Source organism: Lepidochelys kempii, chromosome 5 (assembly GCF_965140285.1).
Source record: "Lepidochelys kempii isolate rLepKem1 chromosome 5, rLepKem1.hap1, whole genome shotgun sequence".
Classification (NCBI taxonomy): Eukaryota; Metazoa; Chordata; order Testudines; family Cheloniidae; genus Lepidochelys; species Lepidochelys kempii.
In genome coordinates this window covers 57322395-57348716 of record NC_136384.1, presented here as the reverse complement: position 1 = coordinate 57348716, position 26322 = coordinate 57322395, and the positions used below count along the sequence as shown (strand labels likewise).

General features: G+C 38.2%; 1 long non-coding RNA gene across 1 annotated transcript; it reads right to left on the bottom strand.

The window, feature by feature from the left end:
• Positions 1 to 130: 130 nt before the first annotated feature.
• On the bottom strand, positions 131 to 12523 carry LOC140911431 (uncharacterized). The gene is made up of 4 exons (XR_012158951.1): positions 12328 to 12523; positions 6595 to 6796; positions 3015 to 3060; positions 131 to 277 (listed from the first exon to the last, which is right to left on the bottom strand). It is a non-coding gene; the product is annotated as an uncharacterized LOC140911431 (long non-coding RNA).
• Between the last annotated feature and the right edge of the window lie 13799 nt (positions 12524 to 26322).

Sequence of the window (26322 nt, the reverse complement as noted above, 5' to 3'; positions counted from 1 at the left end):
GAGTGACCCATAAAATGACCACTCTGGCTGCCAAGGATATGTTAAATGTCCTTATTAAGGGAATTGAATTAACCAACCCAAAACAAGAAAAACAAAATTAACCATACGTTAAACTAAATAGCTATACCTTGCATTCACCTTCCAGACCACTGAACTCTAACTTTAAGTAATCCCCAAAACAGAGGCCTGTACCTGCCAATGGTTCTGCTGAGTTCTGTCCCAGGAACCAGTCCCAGCAACAGTATTCCAGTTATCTCTGTGTGGTGTACATTTTGCTCTGGAAGGCAAGTCGTAGTAATAGAGTATTACAGATTTGCATTAGCAGTGCATGTGATCAGTTCGTAAATCGCAAAAAATGAAACAAACATTTTTTATCACTTAATTTTTGGTGCTGATATTTAGGGAGTTGACAATGCCCCTTTAAGAAATATAATATAGTTGATCAAACCAATTTTAATTTTGAAACTGACAAAATCAATCTCTTCACTTTTAAACCAGCTCCATTTGGGCCTGATTGCACACACTTTGAGGTTAGTGTCAAAACTCCCACTGACTTCAGTGATATAGGATCCGGGCTATCATACATAAATGGTTTGGATTACAAGTCCCAGTGGCCTGTCTCTCTTCTAGTATAGTTTGACTTGAATTCTGAAGTTTCTAGCTATGGTTTTCTGGGCTCATTTTCACTTTTGAACACCGTTTGCACTCCAGCCTTGTTGTGGCTGTATTGATTTTACTCACAGAGATTACCAGTGACATCCCGTGTAAGCATATGTCTACACTTAAACTGCTACAACAGCACAGCTGCAGCACTGTACAGTGTAGACACTACCTATGCCAACAAGAGGAGTTCTCCTGTCAGCACAGGTAATCCACCTCCCCAAGAGAAGGAAGAATTCTTCTGTTGACCTAGTGCTGTTTACACTGGGGGTTAGGTTGTTATAGCTACATTTCTAAGGGGTTATAGCTACATTTCTAATTTCTCACAACCCTGAGAGATTTAGCTATGCTGACATAAATTCCCAGTGTAGACCAGCCCTCAGTCCTAGTCTGGCTTTCCCCTTTGCTCTGAAGTTGTGACCACATTTATCAGTATCCTGAACGAGCTCCTGCTAGATCAGTCAGCTGACTGTTTTGATCATGGTGGATTCCTCAGTGGCTACTCATATGATTGACTTCAGGAATGTCATTGGTGTGAAGGTGATATTCAGTGGTTCAAGTCATCCCTAGGAGATATGGTTCAGTCCATAATAATGGGCAATTGTGTGTCATCGCTAAGGGAATTGAATCAAACCAATCCCTTCCCACCCCCCACCCCCCATTTGTTTAAATGTCTGCATTCTTACTGTTTTATAGTATCCACTTGTTTTACGGTTTTTTACTCTGTTGTGGCGCATGCTGAGTGCCTTGGTAGGGGGTGGAAGCTGTAGGGGGTGGGGGCATAGGTCGTACTGAGCAAAGGTAGAGCCCAGATCTGACAACCTTACGCATGGTGATTTTAAAGGGACTTCTGATAGGGTAAAGTGCTACTGAAAATACGGCTGGCAGAATAGGGCCCTAAATTGTCACTACTGTAGAATTTGAAGCTGACAAATTGAAGTTCTCAGTGGTTTTCCAGATTTCAAAATTTCAGAATTAAGCTTATGCTAACCAGGAGAAAAACTGTCTACTCACACTATCCTGAGAGTTGCTTGTAGGACAGATTGATAATAAACAGGAAGAGGCAAATAGGAGCACTACCACAAAAATACCATTCATGTTATACAGGAACATTGCAATGATAGATTTTGTTATTTGTACCTAAGTATTGGCCTGGAATTCCTTTTTCCTTGCAAACTAAGAAGGAGGCAAACTTGGAACAGTGCTGAATTGTTGTTTGGGAACCTTAACACATTCCCATGGTCTCAGTAGTATCCTGATATATCCTTTGCATCGCACATAATGCTGTACACCATCAGTCTTCCAGACTCAGTAACTGTGCTGGGAAGACACTGATTTCTTGTGTGGTCTTGTCCCACCTATCAAATGGTATCTAGACATTATTCAAAGTGACAGCAGACTATGATTACAGATCTTTCTAATGTCATGGATCACATCACCTTGAAAGTAGGGGAGGTTCAGGATGACAGACTAAATGTAGCTTGCCACTATCAGCTCTAAGGGATCAAATATCAACCTTTTTACTAAAGAAAAACAAACAGCATCTGTTCTGACAAACAAGGAAAGAAGGAGAAAAACCACAGGCTGAAAGATTAATTTAGAGAGATAAAAGGCCTACCTATCACCTTTACTATCTACATTATTGTTGCTTTACTATAGTACTTTGCATGTATATCACACTTCTTCCCAGGAGATCTTAAAGCACTTAACAAACTTTAATTAATTAAACCTTGCAACACCTTTGTGAAATATTATTGCACCCATTTTACAAATGGGTAAACCACAGAGTCAGTGGCAGAACTCAGAACAAAATCTGGGCATTCTGACTGCTTTAACCATTAGACACACACTACCAGTTACATCAGCAAAATGAACTGAACTGCTGACAGAAAGTGTCAAAAATCCAGAGCTAAAATAACTAAGCAAAAAGCTTTGCTAGGCCAGGTGTTACAAGTATTCTGAGTCATACAGAACTTGAAAGATGAATGTTTAGTATTGGCAACAAAGTCTGGGATACCATGGCCTCACCGCTAGCCATATAAGGTGACTTTAATTGGAAAAAGTTGCAGATGAGAAGGTCTAGAATTAGTTTTCAAATAACTGATACATTTTATTAAAATTGTGTTTGTGATAATCTAGACTGAAAATTGAAATAAATGCTTTTCTTTTGTCAATTCCAACCTGCATAAATGATTTACACACTACATCTGCTCTAACAATCTTTGTTTCTATATTACACATGTGATCACTAGTGACTGCTATTGCTGACTCTTAATCAAGACCAGTGGATTTAGCTTTCACAATACAAATAGTTACTTGTTCTCAACTTCTTAAAGTTCATAATTCAGTCTTACTGTCATTTCTTTCCTCCTCGTCCCTGTATTTTCATGAAAGGTAAACCTGAATAGAAAGAAACCAGAGTTATTAGCTATTGGAAACTTAAATATGCTACTAAACCAGAATTAAAAGTGATAATGAAATTTCCACTGCTGAAAGCACACTTTGCTAACTGACGTATGTAGTCAGAAAGGTGGTCACATAACCAATAAAAATAAAAAACATGCTCATTTTTAATATGCCTCATTCATTTTTGTTTGACTTGGCAGCACACCAAATTAATGTTTACATTAAGATTTTCTTTTTAATTTTTGGTAATTAAAATTAATAGACATTTAACCATTTCTTTTAGAGTCTTCTAAAATCTGTATTTCTGATCAAGAGGTCTGTTGACAAATCATCTCACCAAATCACCAAAATAGATAAGCATTATTTATAAAATTAATCATACATCGAAATCCAGGTTCCGATCCTACCAGAAAATAAAAAGAAATAAATTCACTGTGGTGCGTAACCTTACTCCAGAGAACAATACAGAACCTAATAGGTGAGATTTAGAAATGTTCCTCAGTGACCTAGGAGCACAACTCACACTGAAAGAAATTTTGAAAAGCTTGCCCAGTGGGCCTAATACTGCAGCTACTGAATCAACAGGAGTTTTGTAATGGACTTCAGTGGAAGCAGGATTTGACTCAATGGGACTTTCACACAAATGAACTTACATCAAGTATCTAAATAGTCTGATTAAGCAGTAGAGCTTGTCCAAATTTCCTGTCATAACTTTTTTCTGACAGAAAACACCTTTTGTACCAAAATGAAAATTTTCATTTTCATTGACGTTTTTCTCTTTCAACAATAATAAAAACAAAAATCAAAACAAAAATTGGTTTATTTCAGTTGGGAAAAGAGTGAGAGTGTATGTTTTTCTTTCTACCAAAACAAAATGAAAATTTTCACACAATCCCCCCTACCCTAAATTAACTTTTCAAATGAAACACACATATATATATAAACAATATTTTTGTTTCATTGAAATTTTAAGTTAATTGTGGAGGGAGGGTTGTATAAATATATATAAATATATAATATTTGGACCAAGTGGTACGCGAAGCAGTAGCTTCTTTCTGAGCTCTGACTTTTTTGCAAGATTTTATCTGACAATATTGTGTTCTATTTTTGCTTATTTATTCTGTAAGAAGCTGTAAGCTATATCTCTTTACTTAAAAAAAAAAATCATAGGGTCAATTTCTCTTGGGAAAAAAAATTGGGCCGTCCATCACAGTTAATGCATGTGATTAATGCAAAACAAATTAACAAGATTAAACATTTATGCTCACTTTATATTATTATTTTTCATTACAAATATTTGCACTGTGCACTTCGTATTGTGTGTTGTAATTGAAATGAATATATTTGAAAATGCAGAAAAACATTCACAAATATTTACAATACATTGAAATTGGTATTCTATTATTGTTTAACAGTGTGATTAAAACTGTGATTATTTTTTAATCTGGCAATTAATTGCCATTTTTTAAATAATTTGACAGCCCTAAAATAAATGTTTTATTTTAAAAAAAGGTCTGAAGTATTTTTCACAATACATTTAGAAGTTCTAAAAGTCTTTGTGAAAATCATCAATTCTACAGGTTTTCCAAACTGATCAAGAGTGGATCATTGTGGGAAAGATTCTGGCATGCTTAATAAATTTCAATAGTACTTTATTCCGGAAGCATTGAATTCATTGGGGCTAGTCAGATAGTAAGAAACTATTCAATATGAGTAGGGGAATCAGGATCTGGACCAGAGTGTATTGTGGTACTGATATTGGATAAGATTGTTTTTTAATAATGATTTTGTAAATATCATAATGTTGACAAAGTTCTATAGTTGATGTTTTGTCTTCCAGGATCTGACCATGCTCTTCTTTTCATAGCTGCCAGCTTCAACAAAATGTTGGACATTTCATTTGACCTCTATAATTAAATAAAAACTCCCGTAATTTTCACAGTTCCTGCACAAACACAGGCAGTATATGATCTAAGCATTAAGTGTACAGTGAGGTTGGCTAGTTCAGCTGTCAGCTGTGTAGAATTTAGACTGAATGGTACACGAAGCAGTAGCTTCTTTCTGAGCTTTGACTTTTCTGCAAGATTTTATTTTACAATATTTTCTCTCACCCGTGCCTTCCTCTATAGCCTAAAAGTAAAAAGAGGAAGCATACGTATTACAACAAATAAATGTCAGATAACCTAAGCAAAATTTTGGCAGGTCACAGAACCTGTATGTAAGTACTTTAAGATGAAACCTTGTTAAAGTTTTCAGAGCAATCAGAGTCTCTCTCTCATTTTTTAATGTTGACCAGGCTTTGGCCAAGCTGTTTGAAACTGCCACAAGGTGTTTTCTTGTGTCTTTATTTTGGCTACTCAAAATTATGACTTCATTATCCCAGTTAACCCATATTTATCTCACAGAATAATTCCATTGGCATAGCAAAACCCTTAATTTGAGGTGGCTGTAAGATTTCCGACAGCAAGAGATACAATGCACATCTATTATTTTGCCTCTTATTCCAATGGCAACCCCGCTTTCCTATTGCTACACAGCATACAGGTGACCTTTAGCTTTTAATCATTCCATACAACTTTAACACAGTGCACAGAGTTAGCTTATTATGTCTAGATGAATGCTAAAGTGCAATTCCTCTTCTTCCCCCCCCTCCCCCCCGCCGCCACAGCCCCCGTCCTGTGCTGGGACAGAAGGCCCAAACAGAGCTGAACCAATATAGTTTCTCTGGACTCAGGATAGGAGGTCATGAAGAACCTCTTCAGGGAAGCTCTGAACTCCTGCTTGCTCTTCTTTCCACAGCAGAGGGGCTGGTCTTGGGGAGAGGTTGATATGATATGGTGTGGCTCGTGGTTCTGTGACTATGTGGGGCTTCAAAGCTCACACCAACACTCCCAGAAAACCATACATGCAGTGTGTCCTAATAAATCTTTTTTGTAGAAAGCCTGTTTACTTGTGCATTGAATGTGGGGAGCAGCATTTGCTCCATAAATAAATACTAGCCTTTTAACGGTAGTTAAATTTCTGTACTGTCCTAAAAGTAGAAAGTCCAACTGTACTCATGCAATACCAGCCAGCTGACAGACTGAGTGGGGTTTCCTAAGTCTCAAAAGCAACATTCAGATTAATATCCTGATACTTTTGGGTTTTTACCACTTCCACTCCAAAAATCAGAATAGATACTTACCATCTTAAGAGTCACAATAGCACAATAAGTGAAGGGGAAAGCAGTTAAATGAAACATATCTCATAACTATGGGCAACCTCTCCATATATGTAAGATACATGTCTGAGCTAACATACACAAACAGGAAACGCTTGTTCAGTTGTAAGAGGAAGAGTTGGGGAACAATCTGTTCCCCATTCAGAGCCGTGTAACTTACTTCTAAGAGAGAAATGTACATGAACATTCATGTAAATTAATGCTATTTGGAACACTGAGGGGATGCCAGGGAGTCAATGGCCAAGAAACATGTGTGCTATCATTGCTTTAAAGAGAGAGGCTGGGAAGTGTGCATTGGGGGTACTTACTCAATTCAATCGGACAGATATCTGGCAGATGTGAGGTATCTCTCCCCAGATCTCTGGCACTGGGCAGTGGTTAGAATCTTCCCTTCCTGCCTGTTCCAGACTCCTATGAGTTCCATTCCAGAGGAAATCATGTTGTAGTGCGTCATTAGCCCCACAGTCATAGATATATTCAGGCAAAATCTCCTCTTCCTCAAAATTTTACCTGCAGCATATAAAATATTAATCACACTAGGTGAAGGTGGAGAAAAGCTACAGTATTAGGAAATCTAATCCATTCACATACCAGTACAGGATTGCTCCTTAATCTTTATCTAGAGAACAGGTATCCTCTTTTAACCCTAGTTAATAAATTGCATTAAACTACACGACAGCAAGTAATTCTTCTCACAATGGCAAATTAGAGACCCAGTAAGACTAGGGCACAGTATGATTTTACATAATCTGTGTTTTCTGTGGAACATAATCTGTGTTTTCTGTGGAACACGTAAGGGAAAAAAAGATCTCTCCTGAGATCTGCTAAGAGGGTGGGAGATATGTGGCAGATAACTCACCGTACCTTATTGCAATGAGGAATGTGGCTTTACCGAGCATTCCCATTAATAGATTTTGTCAGTCTTTGTGCAACACATCCTCTTTTCATCTAAAGAGGGGTTGTGATGAATATGTGGATGCTCAGTAATGAATATTGACCTGTACCCCAAAATGAGTTGTATGAATAATATTTATGAGGTGGTGTGTTAGCATGTCTCGGGATCAGTTTAATCACACTCCCCCACAGCAACAAGGCCTGTGATTGCAAGCCAGTGAGGCTGAATGGGTCTACCTGTCAGACAATGGAGCAACCATCATGGGGCGTTCTCTTAGATGGCCTGTCTGGCCAACTGGGGAAAAACCCACTGTGGCAAAAGGAAAACTTCACCCTTAGGCCTTGTAATGCTTAGGCCATAACTGCTGTGAGCAATATGATAATTGGGCTCAGGCATACAGAGGCAAGGTAGGGCTTAGAGAAGAGGCAATTTCCCTGAGAGAGGGGGAACAGTCTGGGGGACACACTCTTTGGAAGGAAAACTGAGACCAAGCTGGGTTCCAGGCACCACATAGTTTCCTGAAAGAATGCTAGTTGGGTCTGTTCTTTTCCCGTAACCCAAGAGGGAAGCCCATCTCATTTAGCTTGTAGTAAAGCCTAAGATTAGACGAGATTCAATATGTATGTGGGTTGTTTGTTGTTTTGAAATAATTATCACTAATGCTCTGTTTCATATTCTAACAATGTTTAAAGAAGGCTGTTCACCACTCTTTAGCTCTGATCACGGGCACGCTGTAGGATCTGGACAGTAACAAGTGGTGGGTATAGAAGCCTGTTGAACTCAGGTTTTGGTCCAAGAGTGGGAGAACTGCAAAATTCCATCCCAGAAAGGTAAAGGCAAAAGGCCTAGCACCTGAGATGGTGCATTTGGAGACACCAAAAAGGGGACAGATGTGCAAGCAGCCCTATAACCAAGACATGAGTTCTCTTCAGCTTGCTGCAGACAATGTGAGACCAGAGTGAAAAGTGAATCAGGTCCCTTGAAATATATGAAAACAAAGGCTCCTCCTCAACCTAAAAAGCTTTAACTGCTGTTCAGCAGCCACTGCAGATTTGATTTGATTCTATATAGAATCAAAAATCTCTACTAATATTAAAGTCACAAAAACCACCTTAGGAAACAAGAATACCAAGTAGATTGCAGATGCTTGCAGGAGATACATGCAAAATTGCTCTGAGGAAAGAGGAGCTCCTACATATCTGATTATAAAAGTCAGGGAAAATTGCCTACGCTCTTCATGACAGTACTCAGAAATGTCCAAAGACTCATTTCTTCCAGCATGATGAAACACAGATGAAACACCAGTGAGAACTGACTATGCATCACCACTGAAATATTCACAGCTCATTGAGGAGCTAAATGGGGACAGTAGGCTGACTACTGTAACAATGTAGAACATAGTTTGTGAGGGAACCCTATCAAATACATTAACAATACAGGTCTTTTGCTTCAATCGGGGTATGTGACAAACTTCATCTATGTCCTCTCCCACATGCATGTATTCAGTCACATACCTGAAAAGCTTTTTGTAGCTTGAAAGCTTTTCTCTTTTACCAACAGAAGTTAGTCCATTAAAAGATATTACCTCCCCAACCTTGTCTCTATACAGTCAGAGACATTTTTCTTCTGCAGTGCTTGATGTTACTCCAGGTGGATACAAGGTTCCTTTATTTAGAAGAGGTGTGGTATATTGTGCCCCATTTCTGTGTATCCCAATTTTGTTCTAATAAAGCTGACACATGCTACATGGTCATTACAGACTCACTGCATGACTCTGGGACGTCTATTACTGTCACTGAACCTTATTTAGTTTGCCCTTCTGCAAAATGCATATTAGAATAGTTCTTAACTACTTTACTAGGCTGCTGTGGGGAAATGCAGTTTAGTTGAGTGGAATAAAGGGGAGATTCTAAGCTAGGAACTCCTGAGTTCTCATATTGACTCTGATATTGAGCTGTGTCACCCGGGCTAGAATTCAGCTCTTGTATTTCATTTTTCCCATCTGCAAAGTAAACATAACATTTACTGTACTTAGGTGAGTATTTTGAGGCTTCATTCATTAATAAAGTTTATAAAGTGCTTTGAGGTCCTCAGACACAAGATATTACAGAAGTGCAAAGCATTATTATATAAGTGTAAAGTATCACTAATATTTTGTGTTATTTTGTGTCCTGTATTGCGTTTATACTGTTTGTGTTGATTATCCATACCACATGGATAATCCTATACTGTTGTTACATTCCCTATTTGAGGATCTTATTAGGTTATGTCTTTTTCTTAACAACAATACCTTGCACTTATATAGATCAATACATCTGAGGATCGCAAAGTGCTGTACAAAAATTGGTATATATTTTCATCTCCCTATAGGACATCTCACAGAGTGTAAGTGGCAGAGTTAGCAATAAAAAGAAAAAGGAGTACTAGTGGCACCTTAGAGACTAACCAATTTATTTGAGCATAAGCTTTCGTGAGCTACAGCTGCATCCGATGAAGTGAGCTGTAGCTCACGAAAGCTTATGCTCAAATAAATTGGTTAGTCTCTAAGATACCACTAGTACTCCTTTTTCTTTTTGCGAATAGAGACTAACACGGCTGCTACTCTGAAAAGAGTTAGGAACAAATTTCAGGTCTCCTTCCTCTCAGTGTCTTTGTCTAAACACCAGACTACATGTGCAGTAACATGGTTGTCAGGTGGTTGGCCTTCTCTTCTCTCTCTACGGCTTAGCCCTAGCTGATCTCATACACTCTCGTGGTTTCAACTCTACACTAATAACTCTCAAATTTGTCTCTTGACCCATGACCTCTCCTACTCTGTCTATTTTATATCTGATATTATTTCTTAGATAACACTTCCTGGATGTCCCTCCATTAGCAAATTCAACATAGCAAAACTAAACTCCCTATTTTCCTCTCTTACGTTCACCCCATTCTCTTTTTTTATCATGGTAGATAATTTAATTATTGTTCCTTTGGTCTGCAACATCAGCGTCATCTCTGACACCTTTCACTTTTTAGCCCTAAATCCTGCTGATTTTTCCTTTTCAACAAATCCAGAATCCATATCTTCTTATTATCCTTACTGTTAAAATTCTTGTCCTTTCTTTGATAATCTCCTGCCTGCTCTACTGGAATCTCCTTCTCTCTGGCCTTCTGACATATACTTCAGTTCCTAAGAATCTGTCTCCAAACTCATTTTCCTGGCACATATCCATCAGTTTCACTGGCTCTGCAGCCATTAGTTTCAAATGCCTCACATTCACTTCCAAGGCTCTGCACAGCCCTGCCTCTGTCTATATCTCATCATTGGGCACCCACCATTTTTCCTGATGAAACTCAATGGTCTGCCATTTCTACCTTCTTCACTCTCCCTTTATTCTCACCTTCCACAAGTGCATCCATGTTCCTTCTGTGCTGCCCCATATATCTGGAATGTTCTCCTTGATCTTACATGCCATACAAGCTGCCTCCCCTCCTTCCAAATCCCTTCTCAAAACTCACCTTTTCCTATAAGAATAACTGTAGGGACAGGGACAGTCCTGTAGGGACAGTCATGCCTAATTATTTGAGTCAGAAGTCTGGAACCAGAGCCAGGGTCAGAGTCAGGAGTTAAGCCACAAGTCAGAGCCAGAGTCAGGTGCCAAGCCAAGGGTCAGAACTGAGTTCACATGTCAGGGGTAGGGTGTAGGAGCAAGATCCGGGAGTAAGGCAGGAATTGGGAACACATGGGGGTGTCTGGGATCTGGAGAGCAGGAACCAGGAACAGGCTGGGAAGCAGGGCTCAGGAGGCAGGGACAGCAACAGCCAGACAGATATTCACCTAGTTGCTCAGACAACTTCGTCTGCCTTCTTTCTGATATAAGTAGTGCATCCCAGCCAATCGGTGGGGCTGGACATCTTCCCAGGTCTAAAGTTTTGTGAGTGGGTCCCTTGGGGGTTAGAGCTTCACTGGCCACTTTCTCCACCAGTTTGGGTGAGCTGCTGTGTGGTGGCCACAGTCTGAGCAGTTCCTAGGGACCCTGGTTTTCTGCCGCTGATCACTCACAACAATGATCTAATGAATTTTCTTTAAACTATGCAAAAAGTGTGCTTTTAAAAAACAACAGACAACTAAGAACATTCATAATAGCACCCCAGCAACTCTATAATCATATCCTGTTTATGTCCTCCTCCATCCATTCCCTCTGCCTTAGATACTTCTTGATAGGCACCATGTCCATATATGCAAATACTAATCAATTAATGTAATAATGAATAATAATAATAATAACAACAGGGATTCATAATGATGTTGGATATCAGATGCTCCTTGACACTGCTATTTAACTACACAAATAGCTATCTATGTCACAAAGCTGGTTTGTGCTAGATAGGGTGATAACTGGTAAACTAAGGTGAGGCAGGGTGCAATCTCAGATGAGAGCTCTTAGTTTGCTTTTTGAGTCCCAGGATTCTGTACCAGCAATGAATACACAAATTTAGCTCTTCATAGCAGACTAGATTCTGGTTAACTCCTGACAGGAAGGAATGTGGCTCTGGAAAGCCAGGCTAGTGAGATAGCCATAACCATCCGACCCTGCCTAACAGACAGATGATGTAGTAGGCTGCCATTTGATCTGAAGAAGTGGGGTTTTTTACCCATAAAAGCTTATGCCCAGATAAATCTGCTAGTCTTTAAGGTGCCACTGGACTTCTCGTTGTTTTTGTGGCTACAGACTAACACAGCTACCCCTCTGATACTTATTACCCTGTTGGTATACACTGATTATCTGAGTTCAGAGTTGCATGTGGATTTCTGTCACATAAGGATAAAGGCCTTGATTGTTCTTTCTTTGAAGTCAATGGCAATTTTCCCATTAACTACAGTGGGAGTTGATTGAGCCCATAGTCCATAATTCTCATGTCAGATGTAGTTATTGCATGTACCAGTTCTGATCTATGTGGCCTCTCATAGTCAGAACCTTGGCCCTGACCCAGTCCAACACACCTCCACCCACAACTCCTTCAAGCCCTTTATTAATTAAAACACACTTCTTCTAGGAAAGTCTAAATTCTAGATCTCCTTTCAAATAAGAGTCAACAAAATTGGAAAAGGTCAAGCAAAGAAAAACCATGGAACTAATAAAATAAGTGCTCAATCACTTACCTTTTCCATTCTGCCCACCTGCTATCATTTATATATATGTTGACTGTTTGATTCGCAAGCTCTTGGTGGCAGAGGCCTTGTTTTAGCACACTATATGTACTATATGTTTTCAAAATAGAGACCCTATACAAAAAAAATATGTAATCTGAGGTATAGGAAATCATTGTTAAACACACGTGCAGCACTTTACTGTTCACAGGTCTAGTTAGTAATCCTGTTAGCATAAACATCAAGCTTATCCTCATGATAAGATGAAAAAGTACATCTGAAAGTCATGAAAGATTATGAGTTAACATTTTATTTGCATAAAATACGTTTTCAGCACAAGCTCACTCAGGTGTAGCACTGTTCACTACCAGAAATGCAATTCAGTGTGAGCTGTTTCCTAAAGGAAAAGTACATGTGAGAATTTAGATTATTTTGTCTAGCACAGCTGCTGCCTGTACTGCAAAATGAGAGCTGCAGCTGATGACAAGGTAGTATGGAACTTGACACCTCTGTTGGCATTCATCCAAGAACACAGAGTGTTTGAGCCAGACTGGGGCATGTGATACATTTCTTAATTGTTGATAACATATAATTAGGTCAATCTAAGCCCAGTTTAATGAATGCAGTAAGTTAAACTGAAGTGCTTGACTATACTTGGATAGACTTTTGTTAGTCTTGGAGCATGAATCTGCAGAATCACATTTTATAAACAGTACAAAATGGAATCTTCCCTTTACAAACTATCAGCCTAGAATTATGGCTGACACCCTAAGCCACAGGATAAATTCTGTGCACAGTATAAACTGTCAGCTGACCTTCATGGCGAAGGTACCTAAAATAAACTTCTCTCCTTAAAGATTATAAATACAAATTTTATATGAAGATTTCTGGCACATAAAAGGGTGATTGTCTAATACTTCAGTTAACTGTGCTCTATTTATTTTCATAACCTCCAGTCATTTGTCCAGAAGGTAGATAATCCATTCTACTGTACCTCAGCAGTGGGCAGTTGGATAGGGGAGAATGCAAATCATATGGGGTTATAACAATCATAAAATGATTAATAACATTTTATTAATATTTTCATTCCTGAGCTTTTCACATTCCATAACTGTCAATTTTGTAAACACTTAATGCATTCAGGAACTTAAATACCTGTATATCATCTCTACCTTTACCATGAATCTTTTCAACATGAGTTTTACAAAAGCTTTTGGAAGAAGAATAAAGAGCTGGTAGACAATCCAGCCTGGGAAGTAAAGTTAAATTTACTTTATTTCAGTTAAATAAAAAATTACACAGGGAATAAAGATCTCCCCATTTATTCATCACATGCTTTTTGAGGCTTTTTGCTCTTTAAATTTGTTCTAATATTATCAGAATTGATTTTTAGTCTCTGTGATCCCAGAGGAAATGTCTTCAGCGACGCTCTCAATGGGTAACTGTAATGAAGAATCAGCGTGTAGAACTGTTACTATAGTGCTCTCAGTTCTAGAGCTTCTGAAAATTTTTATTTAGCTGACAAAAAAGCTCTGAATTCCAAAGCTCTTAATTTAGAAGTATTTCCTTTCCCAATTTTTAGCATAAAATTAATTTAACTATGTATTTTTTTGTAATATTCTATCAACAATATATTTAAAATTAACTTTCACAGGCTTTTAAATAAATATTGAACCTAACTAAAAGCATGGATACAAAACTCGTAATAATACTGGAAACAAAATCTATCCACATTTTCACTTTTTTTGACATTGTGGGACAAAAATCTATTCGGCTTTACTAGAAAATATCTATGTATGAAGAGCTCTGCTTGAATGTTTACTTCTACCATGCATTTAAGAAAGGCATTTTAACAGGGCTACTACTTTCTGGCTCTCTTGGGCAAAGAGCCCAGCTCTATTTTTAGATGTCAACGTCCTAAATTGTATACTATATCACACAGGGCAATGAAAGCAAAAATGGCAATTCAGCTTCCTATTATTTTTGAGAGAGCGCCAACTCTGCCCCATTTCTGCTGAAAAGTTTGTCTTTAAGCTGTACATAATTTCCAATGAAATCACTATAAAGAATATAGGCTTCATACACACACACAGTTTAATTTTACATATAAAGTACATATTAGGTGGAGAAGAGTGAAGCCATAGTAGCTGAAAATAACATCAACATATACATATTTTATTTTCTATATTGTTGTTATGAATAAGTTTACAACAACTTTCATTTGCATCATTGTTATTAAAAATGAAATCCTTCTTTACAGTATTCAGAACTGAATCGCCCACCAGTGCACAATTAATTTCCTCAAAATCTGTTCAACTGTACACTTAATTGTGAAACCCTTACATCTCTGAGTAGTCTTTACAGTAGTAGTCCCACTTTGTGGGAGTAAAACCTTAAGTACTGGGCCCTATAATAGTTCTCTTGTACCACTTATAAATAAGGCAAATGCTTGATAATGACACTTTTTTAGGTGTTGGCCACCTGCTCTTGTCTACAACCACTTGAAACTCTACCCACACCTCTGACAATCAAATTCCATCCTACAGATGTTTCCTAGATAGCCAACACACAGACACAGAAATGGACTGCATGCAGTGGGAGGACATGAACAAAAACTTAACCACTTCTGATAATTAGACAAAGATAACATTGAAAAATGCTGTAGCATAAGTACTAGGCAATGCAATGTGTGGCAGTAATTTTACCCTCACTGGTTCCAAAGCAAAAGGAAAGATTATAATGAGAGGACAATAAAATAATAATAACAGTTTGCACTTACAAGAGCACTTTATGCTTTCAAAGATCTGTGGAAACAAAAACTAATTCAGACTTTTAGCACTCAAGTGAGGTAAGCAAGTATTAACTGTGAGGCAGGAATGTATTGTATATAACTGCTAAGAGGTTCCTGAGGGAGGTATGTATCATAGTCCCTTCACCAATTTGTCAGTGGGTGGGGATGATAATATTGCACTATCACCTGTAACAGCATATTCTCTGAGGTGAAATTTCCCCTTTCCCCCAGAAAGCACCATTACTGGGGCTGAGGAATGGGATTCACCACACACATACCATTTGCAGGCAGGACTTTGGGCTGCAACACAGTACCTGTGTGTCCTCTGTTTCATCCTACTGGTTAGAATGGTACCCCTCCACTACTGGAAGCTCCTTGGTATGACCCTATGCCCCAGCAAATATGGATACAGTGGTATTCCTGTGAAGTGGAGTATGGCATGGGGGCAGAGGGACTAGTGCAGTCCATCTATGGGTGAGCTTCCCACTCACTCTGAAGAGAAGCCTGTCAGCTCTAAAGGCTGTAGACTGCTTAGACTGCTTTGTTCTACTCTCACATTGTGAACACATTCAGGATAATAAGCACTATGCCCAGTTATAAGAGTTTGCAGGATCAAGCCTTCTGAAAGCACTGCTTGTTTACTAGCCGACCGCTTTGTGTGTCCAAATTCTACTTGCTTTACTCGTGTGAATAGTCCCATTGAAGTTAACGGAATTACTCACTTGAGTATGGGCAGCAGAATGCAGCCCCAGATGCAATTAGCTTTATGAAGAGCTTTAAAAAACAATGTTTCTTGCCTATTATATTTGTGGAATTTAATAATTTTACAACATACTGTTTGCATTTATTTGTAACACGAGAGTACGGAAAGGTGCCTGATCCAGGTCTCAATCTCATGAAGACTTACAACACATGTTTATCTTTACTCAGTGTGAGAAGTGCCACTGACTTCATTGGAATTACTCACAATGCATAATGTTAAGCATGAGTGGATGTCTTTATATCCTTTAAAAAAAAGGAGTACTTGTGGCACCTTAGACACTAACAAATTTAGGTGCCACAAGTACTCCTTTTCTTTTTGTGAATACAGACTAACACGGCTGCTACTCTGAAACTTTACATCCTTTAGAACCAGGGCCCTTGTGGTTAATGCACAGGACTGGGAATCAGAAACCCTGAAATCTGTTGTTGGCTCTGCTTCTTAATCGCTGTTTGACTTTGGATAAATCATTTCACCTCTCTGTGTCTCTAGTTCCCCATCTGTAAAATACGATAACAACACTAACTATCTCACAGGGATGTCTGAAAATTAAATTTTTTAAGCACTTTGAGATCCCAAAATGAAAGGCAGCACATACTTTCAAAGTGTTTTGTGGTTGTTATTATTATTACAATGTGTCAGACACTCAACAATTCAATCTATTTAATTAAGAAACATTTTGCTCTTGCTATTTTTGCACAATGTTTAGTTATTGTAGGGTTGCTCATCATTGCTGAGCTGCAGGCATCAGGAGCTGCTCCTAAAATAAGCTTTGAAATGGTGCTTTAAAGGAAAAATCCAGAAACAATGACATGTGTCTACAGAGTAAGTCTTCCAGGAAGTTTAGACATGTACACTGTAGATGCAGTCTTTTGTTTCCTGGGACATACTTCTTGCTGGGGCAGAAAAAATAAAGAAACAAGACAGGTAGTGGTAGACTGCAGCTACATCGAGGGGTAGAAAATTTTGTTACTTCATTGCTGTACACAGTCCTGTTCACAATAAAGGGTTTAGCTTGATACCAGTCTGCTTGTCAGTAACATATTACAACATGGCCTTTGCAAAGATACGGAGAAAATTTATGAGGTCAAATTTAGGCTTGATCAACTGTAACTTTTTTCCTTTAGAGGAAAGAGGTCTTTGTGACAGGTATATCTATGACCATATTGTCATTCATTCTTCTGATATCTATTGAGTAGAAGACAGTGGGTTGCTGGAAATAAATGTTCAGCATTTTCATTAAGAGATTTTCCATTCATTCACCCATCCAGCCAAATAAGTCTTTCCACCATGACTAGGAAGGCTGACAATTCAGCTATGTGTAAAAAGCTCCGGTTGAGACGTGGAAGATGACTTCTTCCCTGGCTGGGTTTGAGGGATTCAGGCTTTTTTTTTTTCAAGACATTTTTAGACTAGGCCTAATTTCAGTAGTTGAATAGGAGTCAGTTTCTTGTTTTGTTTTTCTCTCTCTCTGCCGTGTGCACCTGATTTTTGAGAGGCCTGGTGAGGGATGGAATATTCCATACAATTTGAAAGGATTGCCACTACCAATGGAGCATGGCAATTTAAAAAATGTTATTTAAAATGCATCCTATCTCAGCAATGTGCTGTATTTGCATGAAGCTTGAAGACAGTGCATGTTACCAAGCTGTTTGATCAACTACTATTGTATAAATACATATGTATATGGTCTACTCAGTACAGTTGATTCTCACATCAACAATGTGCAGAAGTTGCATTTATGTTAATGCATGTTATGTATACTTAGAGAAAGGAGAATAGACTCCCACGTGTATAAATTCATTGTCTGCCTCCTTCTCTTTGAAATATTACATTTTTAGAATCCTGGTTTTAAAAATGCACTATAAATCTGACAGTGAGTGTTACTGAAGTCTCAACTCTAAATAGTTTAAAATAAAAGTTGTATAAATATCCATCTGTGCCAAAGATGCGATTTGAAAGGGAGTGCTGTAAACACAAAGTAAATTAAATGGGATCGACTTTTGTGGGGTAAATGGCTACTTAGACTAGTTATTATCGAGGAGATGTTGTTGTGTGGTGCGACAGCACGTACCCATGTGGTTAACCTACAACTGGTAGAAGAAACATGCCCCACCCATACCTAGGAGCAGTGCCATAGCCAGACCACAATTCCTGTGAGGCAGAAACTTAATTTGCTGAAAATGAAGCACAGACACTGTCACAGCTCATTAGCTGGTTACGGACATATTGCAAGGGAAGAAAGTGGAATTTGGTGGCTGGTCCAACTTCCACATGTGCTGTGAATAAAACAGACTATTGTTTTTTGATAAAGAAGTATTGTTTTGAATATGCCGAGTAACTAAGTCAAGCCAGGGGAATTTTTTTGCCAAATATAGTCTCTTGCTCACTGCTAAAAATCCTAGCTTTTAAATTAGGAGCTGAAGTCATTGAAAAAAAAAAAAAGAGTTTACATTCCTGCAGCCTGCTGCAGCAAAGCCAAACAAATGTTTGGCTTAATAGTCATCTCTTTCATGAGTCTCACTTAAACATCTAAGTGAGAAAATGCTATTTCTATTATCAAGTAATTTAATGCTGAAAGCATTTTTTTTCACATGTTCAGAAAGATGCAATGGAGACACTGCTGTGGTATTCGCCTATGAAACATTTTTTAATTTAGAGAAACTATAGTTTCAGCTTCTGGCATTAACTATAACTGTAGGTCATCAACACTGGCAGTGTGGGTTTTTTTATATGCCCAAACCACTGAAATAGAGGAAAAGTGTCACAGTAGTCAACTTCAGTGATATGTGCCCAAAGAGCTGGTGATGTATCTAGGATTCAGGGTCCACCTAGGAAAACAAATTTTTAAATTCCTTTGCCTAAGTCAATTCCGTGTGGACACCCTGTCACAATCTATAAAAGGATATACTGTAGCTGCTGGCAGACTGAATTTTCTTTCATAGACTGAGGCATGTGTTTTGTGCTTTCTGCATTTATGCTCTCCACTAGGAGAAGCAGTTTTTCCAGGACCATTCATGACTTAGGTTTGGACTCCTGTGATAGAAGGCCAGATTCAATATCACATCTGCACAAGCTCCAATGCAGAGACAGAGGGGAAGTGGCTTGTGCCTACCTATTCAGGAGCTTCTGGGGCCTACTGGCTCCTGGGGCATGCTGCGGCAGCCATGAGATTTTTAATCACACTGGAAATGAGCCACAAGTTGAGATGAATTAACAGCTCAACCAGTTAGGCACTAAAAACATTCCTACTTAACCCTCCATGGCTTGATGATGGTATGAGGAAGGCAGAAATCTCCCTGGTCCTCTGCCAATTGGTCCATGGGAAAAAAAATTTCTTCCTGACCCCCAAACAGGCGATCAGCCAGACCTACAGCCTTGAGATCAGGACTGCCCAGCCACTGTCTTTCTTACTATTTCCCCCCTTCTATCCCTATGTTGGGGATATTCCCAAGTGGAAAGGGAGTTGCAATGCATGTGTGAATTCTCTTTTTATACCCTAATAAACACTGCTGCTATCTGTAAATAAATATCAAATGATCAGTAGTAAAATGGCATTCTCATGTGGAAGCATCCTTTGTTGTGGGCTGCATGCTCTACCCAGTTGGGTTCACACATGAAATAGTGAGGGGGAGGAACTCAAAATATTCAGAGGTCAGTTCAAACATTTGGATGTTTAAGGGAAACTCACCCACATTAGCTAAACCTTTGCCCTAAAGTAGAGAAAGAAGCCTTGCTATATATCAATTCGTTAGCAACACTTTTTTCTTTTTCAGAACTCAGAAGTGTGGGAAGTGCTCTTGAGGCAATGCACAGACTGCCATATTGACCCCCAACAAAGAACATTATGTGGGTGGAAGCGTGTCTGTTGACCACATTTTTCTTTGTGCTTTCTCTGTTTTAATGCTGCTAACCAAGTTTTAGTTTGCAGTTTCTCAGTCTGTTTCTCGCAGCACTATGGGCTGGTGGTTTGTCTGTGTTCTGGACCTATTTGACAGATGGCAGACTAGACACTGAAGGATAGATAGGAGCACAGTGGGATTGTGCTGGGACAAAAAATTGCACCATTGCAGCAGCAACATTTGCATTTCCTGTGCACAGCAAATAGGCAGAGTGAGCAGCTGTAGGACGCAGGAGAGTGCTTACGCCTTGCTCACACCAACTGCAGTCACAGGGTGGTGTTAACATCTGTGCATGGTGGTAAGATATTTTGTGAGGACATGAAACATTTTACAGGCATGCTGAGGGGTTGCCAGGGTGGCTGAAACATCAAAATACTCTACTGCAGCCAAGGCTCCGAACACACCATTTCACCTCACTTTCTTTGATTCCCCATCTGTAAAATGGAGATAATGTCAAGATCACACGGTTATTATTAATTAGTGTTGGTATAGTGCTTTAAAATCCTTGAATGAAAGGTGCTATAGAAGTGCAAAGTGTTATTATGGTGGTAATAAGAATACTATAATTCAAGGAGGATACTGACAAATTGGAGAGGGTTCAGAGGAGAGCCACAAGAATGATTAAAGGATTACAAAACATACAGCGAGAGAGTCAAGGCACTCAATCTATGTAGCTTAACACAAAGGAGGTTAAGAGGTGAATTGATCCCAGTCTATAAGTACTTACATGAGGAACAAATGTTTGACAATGGACTCTTCAATCTAGCGGAGAAAGGGCCACAAGATGCAGCTAGACAAATTAGGACTGGAAATTAGGCACACATTTTTAACAGTGAGGGTGATTAACCATTGGAACAATTTACCAAGGATTTTGGTAGCTTCTCCACCACTGGTAATTTTTAAAAAAAGATTGGATGTGTTTTAAAAGATATGATCTAGTTCAAAGGGAATTATCTGAGGGAAGTTCTATGGCCTATTATATGTGTCAGACTAGATGATCAGAATGGTCCCTTCTGGCCTATGAATCTATGAATAATAAATATTTTTGTAACATATGTTTTTACATTCATAATTGCTGTGGGTTCGCTTAACCAGCCAGCTTATTCCTATCACACAGGGAAATCCTTGTATGGTGTAAGGCTGGGGTAGACAGTACTGGGGATCAGGCTTTACCTATATCTGCACTCAAGAAGTGTGCACTCAAGTGAATTTCATTCCCCCCACCTTATTTTCCCCTTTTAAAATTTGGAAGTTAAATACAAAATTATGAGTTTATATATAAAAATCATAATATATATATATAATAAATCATAATAAATATATATAATCATAATCAAGTGCATATATATAGGCTGTCAATTAATCACAGTTAACTCACGCAATTAACCCCCCAAAATTAATCACGTTTAAAAAAATTAATCTCGATGAATTGAAGTTTTTACTGCACTGTTAAACGATAGAATACCAATTGAAATTTATTAAATATTTTGGATTTTTTCTACATTGTCATATATATTGTATTCTGTGTTGTAATTAAAACTCAAAGTGTATACTATTTTTATTACAAATATTTGCATTGTAAAAATGATAAACAAAAGAAATAGTATTTTTCAATTCACCTCCTACAAGTACTGTAGTACAATCTCTTTGTCGTGAAAGTGCAACTTACAAATGTAGATTATTTTTTGTTTCTTAACTTCACTAAAACACAAAACAGTGTAAAACTTCAGAGGCTACAAGTCCACTCAGTCCTACTTCTTGTTCAGCCAATTCTAAGACAAACAAGTTTATTTACATTTACAGTAGATAATGCTGCGCTCTTCTTATTTACAATGTCACCAGAAAGTGAGAACAGGCAGTTGCATGTTACGTTTGTAGCCGGCACTGCAAGGTAGTTACTTGCCAGATATGCTAAACATTTTTGTGCTCCTTCATGCTTCGGCCACCATTCCAGAGGACATGCTTCCATGCTGATGATGCTCATAAAAAAATAATGCGTAATTAAATTTGTGACTGAACTCCTTGGGGGAGAACTGTATGTCCCCTGCTCTGTTTTACCCACATTCTGCCATATATTTCATGTTATAGCACTCTCGGATGATGACCCAGAAAATGCTGTTCATTTTAAGAACACTTTCACTGCAGATTTGACAAAACGCAAAAAAGGTACCACTGTGAGATTTCTAAAGATAGCGATAGCACTCGACCCAAGGTTTAAGAATCTGAAGTGTCTTCCAAAATCTGAGAGGGTCGAGGTGTAAGACAATGCTTTCAGAAGTCTTAAAAGAGCAACACTTCGATGCAGAAACTACAAAACCTGAACCACCAATAAAGAAAATCAACCTTCTGCTGATGGCATCTGACTCAGATAATGAAAATGAACATGCGTCAGTCTGCAATTCTTTGGATTGTTATCAAGCAGAACCCGTCATCAGCATGGACACATGTCCCCTCTGGTTGAAGCATGAAGGGACATATGAATCTTTAGAGCATCTGGCACATAAATATCTTGCAACAGTGCCATGAGAACTCCTATTCTCACTTTCAGGTGACACTGTAAACAAGAAGCAGGCAGCATTATCCCCTGCAAATGTAAACAAACTTGTTTGACTGAACGACTGTCTGAACAAGAAGTAGGACAGAGTGGACTTGTAGGCTCTAAAATTTTACATTGTTTTATTTTGAATGCAGTTTTTTTGTATGTAATTCTACATTTGTAAGTTCAACTTTCATGGTAAAGAGATTGCATTACAGTACTTGCATTAGGTGAATTGAAAAATAGTATTTTTGGTTTTTTACAGTGCAAATACTTGTAATCAAAAATAAAAGGTGACCACTGTACACTTTGTATTCTGTGTTGTAATTGAAATAAATATATTTGAAAATGTAGAAAACTTCCAAAAATATTTAAATAAAATGTATTCAATTATTAACAGTGTGATTAATCGCTATTAATATTTTAATTGCTTGACAGCCCTTTCATATATATATGAGGTCCTGTCAGGACCTCAAGTTAGACAGTAAAAAAAAAGCACGCATTACAATAATTACATATCTGCAATATGGCTGAGTAAAAGTTGCCTTAGAAGAGTTCATTTTTAAAGTTTATGTGATACATATATGGACTATCAAGCGATTAAAAGTAGCCTTGGGGGGAAAATATATATATATATATATATATATATATATATATATAATATAAACTTTAAAAGTGAACTCTTCTAAGGCAACGTTTACTCAGCCATATTGAAGATATGTAATTATGTAATTCGTGCTTTTTTTTTCACTGTCTAACTTGAGGTCCTGACGCTCCATTTTTTGCACACAGGCCTCAAAATACTAATGTTTATGTGACTTCAATGGTATTACCCATGGTGTATAAAGTTAAGCACATATATAAGTCTTTGCAGAACCAGGGACTATGTTTTAAATAGAGGCCACAGAATAGAACTCACTCAATATGGCTAAGTTAATGTTATTGAACTTTAGGAAACAGCTTTTACGTCTTCTGCCTTTATTAATTTTAGTTCTGCAACTTTAACATTGCATTAACATAATTTTATTCACTATTTGTTTCTTTTTTCTGATAGAAGATATTGTTTGTCACATCTTAAATGAGATCCTTGTGGATTTGAAAAAGTTTTTATAAAAATAATTTGCTGCACTAATATGCAACAGTGATGCATATTGAATTATTTTTATTGAAATAAAATAATAAAAAGCCTGTCCCACTCAGTGTTGCCAATTCTTGTAATTTTATCACAAGTCTCAATATATTTGATATTTTTATTAAAGCTTCAGCTCCTGGAATCAGGGGATTACATGACTGTCAGCTTTCATTACAAAACATGTTTCTAGCCTACCTAATTATAGAGAAAAGCTTGAAAATTTGATACCAAATGCTCAAAAGTCAGAAAGAGAATAAAAGGAACTAAACATATATTGGGTAAAATCCTGACATGTCTCAATGGCATAGACTTCAACAGGACCAGGATGTAACTCATTTTTTAAAATCTCAATGTTTTAAAAACTTTTAAATCTCACTTTTGGGGGCCTGACTCAGGAGTTTTGAAAACCTTGGGGTTTGCAACACTGCTAATATCATAACATCATTTGCTGTGAAACTACTGGCTCTCTTCCCCCCACCACAAGTTCCAGGACCTATATTGGAAGATCCATGCTATTCTTGAAATGCCTGACAAAGCCCAAATGAAAGGCTCCAGCATCTTAAAGGCTAAAGTTTCTCAGATTTCACGTAACACTAGGGGTATACCACCCATGACTACTATATTGAGTATCAGACTTTTGCTCACAGCAGCTGATCTCTAATAGAGAATGAAAACTCTGGTGGAAACAGATAATAAAAAGACTTGCAAAAAAAACCAAACAAATTGAAAGTGACAGCTCACTCATGTTGAATTAAAAGCCTGTAGTTCTTCAGGGTGGGTTAATTTAACATGAGAACATAAGAATGGACATACTGGGTCCGAGCAATGGTCCATCTAACCCAGTATTCTGTCTTCTGACAGTGGCTGGTGCCAGATGCTTCAGAGGGAATGAAGAGAAAAGGGTAATTTATTGAGTGATCCATCATCTGTTGTCCAGTCCCAGCTTCTGGCAGTCAGACAGCCAGACCACAGAGTTGCATCCCTGACCATCTTGCCTAATGCCATTGATGGACCTGTCCTCCCTGAACTTACCTAATTCTCTTTTGAACCCAGTTATACTTTTGACTTCACAACATCCCCTGGCAATGAGTTCCACAGGTTGACTGTGCATTATGTGCCTTTTAATTTCATTACATGACCCCTGATTCCTGTGTTATTTGAAGGGGTAAATAACCCCTCTTTATTCATTCCACATTCACGATTTTATAGACCGCTATTATATTTCCCCTTAGTCTTTTCCAACCTGAACAGTCCCAGTCTTTTTAATCTGCCCTCATATGGAAGCTGTTCCATACCCCTAATCACTTTTGTTGCCCTTCTCTTTACTTTTTCTAATTCTAATTTATCTTTTTTGAGATGGGGTGACCAGAACTACATGTAGTATTCAAGGTCTGGGAGCACAATGGATTTATATAGAGGCATTATGATATTTATTTTTATTATCTCTACCTTTCTGAATGATTCCTAATATTTGGTTAACTTTTTTGACTGCATTGAGCAGATGTTTTCAGAGAACTATCCACAATGACTCCAAGATCTCTTTCTTGAGTGATAACAGCTAATTTAGACCCCATCATTTTATATGTATAGTTGTGATTATGTTTTCCAATGTGCATTACTTTGCATTTATCAACATTGAATTTCATCTGCTATTTTGTTGCCCAGTTGCCCAGTTTTGAGAGATCCTTTTGTAGCTCTTCGCAGTCTTCCTGGGATTAAACTATCTTGAGTAGTTTTGTATCATCTGCAAATCATCTGCCACCTCACTGTTTACCCCTTCTTCCAGATCATTCAGTATGTTGAATAGGACTGGGCCCAGTACAGACCCCCTTGGGGACACCACTATTTACTTCTCTCCATTCTGAAAACTGACCATTTATTCCTATCCTTTGTTTTCTATCTTTTAACCAGTTATTAATCCATGAGAAGACCTTCCCTCTTATCCCATGACTACTTACTTTGCTTAAGAGCCTTTGGTGAGGGACCTTGTCAAAAGTTTTCTGAAAGTCCAAGTATTCTATATCCACTAGAACACGGTTGTCCACAAGTTCATTGACCCCCCTCAAAGAATTCTAATAGATTTAGTGAGGCATGATTTCCCTTTACAAAAACCGTGTTGACTCTTCCCAAACATATCATGTTCATCTAGGTGTCTGATAATTCTGTTTCTATTATAGCTTTCATCAATTTGCCTGGTACTAAAGTTAGGCTTGCTGGCCTGTAATTGCCAGAATTGTCTTTGGAGACTTTTTTAAAAATCGGTGTTGCATTAGCTATCCACCTGAGTTCTGGTACAGAAGCTAATTTATGCAATAGGTTACATGCCACATTAGTAGTTCTGCACTTTCATAGTTGAGTTTCTTTACAACTCTTGAGTGAATAACATCTGATCCTGGTGACTTATTACTGTTTATCAATTTGTTCTCAATCTGGGAGAGCTCCTCAACTTTGTCACCTAAAAAGTATGGCTCATGGGTAGGAATCTCCCTCACATCCTCTGCACTGAAGACCGAAGCAAAGAATTCATTTAGCTTCTCTGCAACAGCCTGGCCTTCCTTGAGTGCTCCCTAAGCACCTTGAGCATCCAGGGGGCCCACTGATTGTTTGGCAGTATTCCTGCTTCTGATGTACTTAAAAAATATATGGCCACTCCTTTGCCAGCATAACTATTACTGATCATGCTGCCATGCCAGCACCGATGTTTTGAGCAAAGTAGTAGTTCAGAAGGAAGTGTGGTGGAAATTTCCAAAATATAGACAGTCTCCTTGTACAAAGACAGGCTTTTATATTTAATTGCTAGGCCTGGACCGCTTGGCTACTATGATTACTGGCTCTGTATGAGTATACTTTGGTGAATTTATGTTGGTGCAATCCCTGAGTGAATGA